Below are 7,250 nucleotides of genomic sequence, written 5' to 3'. Positions count from 1 at the left end.
ACTCTTCCAGGAGACCCTGCGAGGCCCACCTAAGTCCAAGTGGCCTGGGACCCTATGGGCTCCTCCCGGGGGGACCATGGGCTTCCAGTGGTGAAGCTCATCCGAGCCTCTGTCTCCTCCAGTGCTCCGCCCCCTGGGGGCAGTTACCTTCTGATCCCTATCGGAAGGTGTCTCTCCACTGCCCCAGGACAAGGGTCCACCTCCGAGTGAAACACTCTGTGTGAAACCATCCAGAGCTGGTGATTTGTCACAATTTGCCTTTTGGTACCGAAATATGGGGAAACTACTAGCATCTCCCCCTCCCGGGCCACTACCACTGCTGCTTCTCTTGATTATCCTCCTTTACTCTCCTAACCACCCATATAGCTGCCAGCTCTTTTATGTTTTGTAAGGTTTGGGTGGACCCTTGGACACTGTGGCAGCTGACCACTCCCACGGGGGGAAGTCCCGTGAGGGGCCACAGGTCAAGCTCAGCTCTGGACACACAAACACAGATTATATCTTTATTTAGACAGTTTGTGAAGCCACCAAGGGTGGCGGTAGTGAGTAGAAGATGGAGCCCGGCTGGGCTAGTATTCCTCAGGGCGCTGGAACAGCGGTTCCTCCGGTAGCAGTGCTGTAGTGAAAAGAACTGAGAGAATGAGTACAATAAGACATTCACAGAGTCCCCAGTATGGAGAAGCCCCGAGATAGGAAGAGCTGGCCCTCGAGGAGCGAGTACCAGATCCCTAGGTGCAGAGACTCGTTGGCAAGTACTCATGCAGCAGTTCCACGTAGGAGATGGCACTGGTGCTGGAACAGAGGCAGGCCCTCGAGGAACGAGTACCTGGTTCCAGGGAAACAGTTCTGAGGAGTAGATAGTAGTAGTACTCACAGATGGTGTCTGTAGCGAATTCCTCCAAGTAGAAGAGGAGATGGACACAGGCAGCGAGTCAGGGAACATGGGCCCTTGAGGATTGAGTACCAGTTCCTGATAGTGACCTGAAAGGAGCAGAGAGGACCCCGAGGAGCGGGTACCGCGTTAGCAGAAAAGAGTCCAATAGAAGTTGGATGCAGAGTAGCTGGGTATGGACAGCGAATCTCATCTGTAGGAAATCCCTTGCTAACTCAACGGCTAGCAATAAAAAGTAGGCTTAAATATCCGGGCAGTGTGATGTCATCACAGGGGGACGCCCCTGAGGTTCGCGCCATAGAGGAAATAAGAATGAGGGCCATGCGGCTTGCGTGCCCTAAGGTACCTGAGGAGCATGGCGGGAGGCAGCGCCCAAGCCGGTCCAAGGATGCCAGAGAGGATGGCGGGCAGACACCGCAATAGCCAGATGTCCACAAGGAGCAGGAGGAGTTGCAGAAAAAGAAAGGTAGGCGGAGTGAAGCCATCGAGCAACGACGGTTACAAAAGCTCTCTCCTCCTTCCAACCACCAGTCTGCTCCTCCCCTCTTCTCTCCAATCTCCCTTTCCCACAACCATTGGTCTCAACATCACCCCTCCTTTGACATTTGAATGACTGCAGAGTACATAAAAATAATGTAAAATCAGTACAATAAATATCACAAAAATATGAATGCAAATTCCATTAAATTAAATACTAAAAACAACAAATAATATAAACACAATAGGTTGATATTCAAAAGCCATTTAGATAGATAACTGAAAAGTTATGTCCAAATGGCTAGCTGGGGATATTCAGCACCATATGCGCCGTAATTCTAGGCACATCTCGGAGATGTTCCGGGGGCAGGCAGGAGCCATTTTGGGGTGGACCACAGTTAGCCATATAAGTTATGCGGTTAACTCCAACATTCAGAGTTAGCTGCTTAACCAATGTAGCTAACTCCCGGCGAAGACGGATGCCTGCACGGGCGAAAGCGGCCCCTGTGCGTGCAATTGGGCCGCTCAAGACGTGACGTCACATGTCGTGACGCCAAACGTCGTGATGTCACGCCTTGAGCAGCCCAATTGCATGCACAGGGGCTGCTTTCGCCCATGCAGGCATCCATCTTCGCCTCCGGGAGGCAGGGGAGCCGCGATCCGTCTCTGCCGATGTCCGTCTCCGGAGGAGGGCTGCGAAAAAAGTAAGTCGTTGCTTTACACTGCCAGTCCTCTCTCCCCTCCTCCCGAAGCAAGGCTACTTTACGTGCCTTGCTTCGGGAGGAGGGGAGAGAGGACTGGCAATCCCGAGCGTAGGAGAACCATCCACTTCGTTGCTACTTTTTTTTTTTTTTTGGCCTTTTCGATTTTTTAGATTTTTTTCCGCTTTCGTTGCTTCGGGAGGAGGGGGGAGAGGTCTGGGGCTGCCCCGGAGACCAGCACCCATTGACGCGGCCAGGGCAGGTGAGCGGGGATTGGGGGTAAGTTTGCTGCCTACCCTTACCCCTGCCTCTAATGCAGGGGTAAGGGTAGGCGGTAAGTTAGCAGATTAAACGCGCGGCAAAACGGCAGGGTAAAAAAGCGATAGTCGGGGCGTGCGTTACTGTATGGGAAGGAATAGCTAATTCGATCGTTTACATCTAATATACATGCCGCGGGCGGAAGGGGTTACCCGGTGATTTAAAGAGGCGGTAAGAATCGGTTAAAGGGGATTGTGTATCGCAGGAAGGGCTTACGCGGCCAGAAAGTGAGTAGAAAGCGGGTTAGGAGCGGGGTAACCGCGGCCGCACTTTACTGTATTGACCTGTCTGGTTGGCCCATAGAGCTGTCCTAAAGTTAGCTGGTTTGACATAACCGGCCAACTTTGATAGCTGGGATATCCAGCAGTACAGCCATATCGCTCAATATCTCCGTTAAGTTAGCCGGATAGCTATATCCGGCTAATTTAACTAGTCACTTTGCAGCTGATTATCGACTTCCTAATGACATACCAAACTTAATAAAAACAGCATAAAATGATGACTCCTTTGGTGACAGCCAAAGAGCCTAACACAGATATGTTATTCAGTAATTAGATGTCAAAGGCTTTGATTAAAAAAAATTCAAGTTTTCCTGTATTTTAAATAATCTTTCTCAACTCTTAGATCAAGGGGAATACTATTCCATACTAGTGATGCCACATAGTTAAAAACAGATTTCCAGTCTAACTATTGTTGGTGGTGCAATAGTCAAAAGCTCCAACTGAGATGAACAAAGAGATTTAATAAGATGGTAAGAAGACAATAGATCTGCCAAATAAAGAGGACAACACCTACAAACACAACTTAAAGAAAGTACATAAAATCTTAAATCTGACTCTATGAATCACAGAGAGCCAATGATGTTCTTTCAAAAAAGCAGTCACATGATCATACTTTTTACAATTAAAAAACAATAATTGATACAACTCATGGTAGAAGCACATACAAAAATGTGAAGGTTTTTCCTATCAAGGATATTTCTAAACTGCCAAAGCATGCATAAATCATAAAATAAACCATGGACAATAGAAACAACTTGAGTAGATATTGATAATTTTCTCTCCTCCACAGCCTTCAGAATGTTTCTGTTGTGCCACCAAACCCCCACCCTGGCTCCTTCTCTACTAGTACATATAGCTGCTACTCTGAGACTTCTGTTATCTCCAATTCCATGCAACTCCATTTACTCTGAAATGTGTAGTGCCAGAATTAATTCTTGTGAAATCATAGACTTAGTACCAGCGCCACACACCTCATAGTAAATGGAGTCACATGGTACTGGAAGAAGCAGAAGCAAATGAGTAAATGTCAAAAGTATCTCCACTACCAACAGAGAGGGATCCAGTAGCCATAGGGTACAGAGAGAGACACATGAGCGGAGCAGATGGTTGGAGAAAAGAGGGGGCTGGTGGTTGTGGAAAGGTGGTTGGAGAGAGAAAGTGGTCAGTAGCTGTCTGAGAAGTTGGAATGAGTGGCTAGTTGACTGGTGTGGGAGAGGAAGAGAGAGAGAAAGGAGCAGGCTGGCAGTCAGATTGGGAGAAAAAGAGGAAGCTGGCATCTGGGTAGATGACAAGGGGAGTGGAGGAAGTTAGTGCCTGGCTGGAGAGAGGGTGAAAAGAAGATGGAGGGCAGCAACAATTCATGGGGATGAGGATCAAGAGAAGAAATGGGAAGGGACAAAGATGCAAGAAGAAAGAGAAGATAACCAAATAGACGGTATATAGATGAAAGAAGAGTGAGGAAGGGAAGGAAAAAGCAAAAGGAAAGAATGAGGGAGTAGAAACAGGTTTACAAAAATGAGGAACCTATGGAAAAAAAGAAGCAAGCCATGGTGTGAAAGAGTGTAGTAAGAGGAGAGGAAAGGAAGTGAGAGGGCATGAAATAATTGAAAAGTAATGCAATGGAAAGCCCAAAATAAAAGAAGTTATTCTGATCCTTACAGAAAGGTTAGAAACTATCCCCTAGATTTATCAAAATGCTATATTTATAACAGAAATAGCACCTGCACTATTTTTCACTTTACATACTGATTAATTGACTGCAGGGGGCATTACAGTGAAAAGGGAGAGAGAAAGAGAGATAGAGAGAGAGAACCTCTATAGAGGGCAATATGTCACTTTACTATTTATACCACTGTAAGGGGGGTACTTTTAACTCGGTGTGGAGTTTGGGGCGGCAGTTTTACATACACAGTAGGCAGTATGAACAGCAAAGCTAGGTAGAGGGTGCATTGACAAATCAACTCCTCTTGTACCTTTCATTGATTGAAACAGGAAAAAATCTTCAGTAAAGTCAGCTTACAGTGGTATAAATAGTAAAGTGACATATTGGTCACTATCTATCTCTTTCTCTCTCTCTCTCACCCCCCCCCCCCCCCCCCCCCCCCCATTTCACCCAGTAATGCACAGTTAGCATTAAGGGCCTAACGTGAAATGATAAATGAACCTGTATGTTACTTAATGAAATATTTAAAGTTAGGATTTTTCAATAAAATAGACTTTTTATTTATATTAAGCTAGGGGTGTCAAACTGCAATCAAGGAGGGCTGCAAAACAGTCTGTTTTTTAGGATATCTCTAATGAATATGTATGAGATGTTGCATACGGTCGAAGCAGTGTATGCAAATACATTTCCTGCATATTCATTAGGGATATCCTGATAATCTGACTGGTTTGCACTGCAGCCCTCTAGCATTTCAGTTTGACATCCCTGCATTGTTAAATATAGTAATATGTACATTTATTCAAATATGCTACAGAATTGAGGCAGAATTTTAAAACATGCCACAGAACTTTCTAGCACTTGCTGCAGAATCTAGTTTAGTTTATTGAATTTAATATTTAGAAATTGACTGCCTGTAGTTATTGAAGCGTGGCCCCACTAGCATTTTGGGGACACATAAGGACACAGCATTGCACCTCTTTCTGCCCTCGATTTGCAATCTCAGGCCTGGACAGGAGCAGTAGTGTGGTGCTTGAATTGTATCCCAACTGGTGGTATTGGGGACACAGCATAGAGGACTCACATTGCATCTTTTCCAGCCCTTGATTTGGAATCTCAGGCCTGGACAGGAGCAACAGTGTGATAGTTGAGGGTGGCCCAATTGTCGGTGTTGGGGCCAATGCAGGATTCAGCATTGCATCTAGAATACCACCACTGAGGCATGACTCCACTGAATTCCCCTGCCTGCTCCACCCCAAACAGTTGTTGAGGAGAAGCAGTCAAAGGGAGACAGGGAAGTCATACTTCAGTGGGGATGTAAACACCACAACTGAGGCCTGATTCCACTGACCTCCCCTGCCTGCTTTGTCTCAAAACAGTTGAGGTGAAGTGGGCAGGGGAGTTCAGTGGAATCAGGCCTTGGGGGGGGGGGGGGGATTGCCAACACCACTGAGGCATGAATACACTGAGATCCTCTGTCTCTTCTACTAACAATCATCACTTAAGAATAACTTATCATTTATCATCCTGGCTTCTTCCAACCTTAACCACTGAGGCCTGTCATTTACAGCTATGGCATGGAATTTTCAAACCCTAATCACTGAGGCCTATCACAGATACTGAATGCCATGCTCCAACCATTACCAATGAGGCCTGTCACTTACAGCTATGGCATGCCATGTTTCAACCAATAACATCGAGGCCTGTAACTTACAGAGATGGCATGCCATGTTCCAACCATTACCAAAGAGGCCTGTCATTTACAGTTACAGCATGCCATGTTCCAACCATTAACACTGCTCTCCACCAGGTCACCTTTCACATCTGCTGCCTTGACCCAATCTTCTCTTCCTCTCTCTCATACACACACAAAGGCTCATGTTTTCTCTCAAAGACTCCCTTACACACACAAACTCTCACTCTCACGTGTTCTATCACACACACAAGCTCTCACATACTCAGACGCCCATTCTCATATACAAACCCAGGCGCCCATTCTCCCATTCTCCCACCCTGTCTCCCATTCTCTCACCCAGGCGCCCATTCCCCCAGGCAAACACCAAGGTACCCATGCAAACACCCAGGCCCAAACAAACACTCAAGCTCCCATTCTTACACACATGCACAGGGACTCACCGCCAATCCCTTCTTCCCCACTACAGGATCAGGCTCCCGTGGCGGCCTTGTTTCAGTGGATCTTAGCCACCATGGGGACAGGCTCCCGTGGCAGTCTTGCTTAGAATGGGGGTCTTCACCGCCTCAGGGACGGTTTCCCGTGGTGGCCTTGCTTTGGCAGGTCCTCGCCGCCACAGGAATGGGCTCTCATGATGGCCTTATTTTGGTGGGTGTCTTTGCCTCCACAGGGATGGGCTCCCGTGGCGGCCTTGTTTCAGGGGGCAGTCTTCGCCGCCACAAGGATGGGCTTCTGTGACAGCCTTATTTCAGCAGGTGTCTTCACTGCCCCGCAGCCTCTCCTGCTGCTGCCGCCGCCTTCCCAGGTGTGCCGGGAAGTTTAAAAATAAAAAAAATCACGTGATGGGAGCGACCAGCCCACCGGGTGAAGCCCTATCCCTCGATAGGGCAATCCGCCCCTGACCAGAGATGGTAAAAAAGTTGGCTTTCGTTATGATAAACTTCCCTTTGCTGGTTTCTCAGAATTTCCACACTATTGGCAGAAGCATTGAGCACACAACAATACCGAACCAACGCCCACACTTTTTGGCCTCAGCGCCTTGATGATTTGTTGCCAGTTGCCACTCTTGTTGCCACTACCTGGCTTGCTCTCTTCTGGTTCATCATCTTGCTGTGTCGTTGATGCATTGCTACCACTGCCTGGTCTGCTCCTTCTGCCCTGTCTCACTCCTGGTTATACTGGCGAGTTTTGGCCCCAAGAAGAAAAACATTTAAAAAAAACCCCCCAA

The sequence above is a fragment of the Rhinatrema bivittatum genome, chromosome 3 (genome assembly GCF_901001135.1).
Source record: "Rhinatrema bivittatum chromosome 3, aRhiBiv1.1, whole genome shotgun sequence".
In the NCBI taxonomy this organism is placed as follows: Eukaryota; Metazoa; Chordata; class Amphibia; order Gymnophiona; family Rhinatrematidae; genus Rhinatrema; species Rhinatrema bivittatum.
This window is presented reverse-complemented; position numbering follows the sequence as displayed.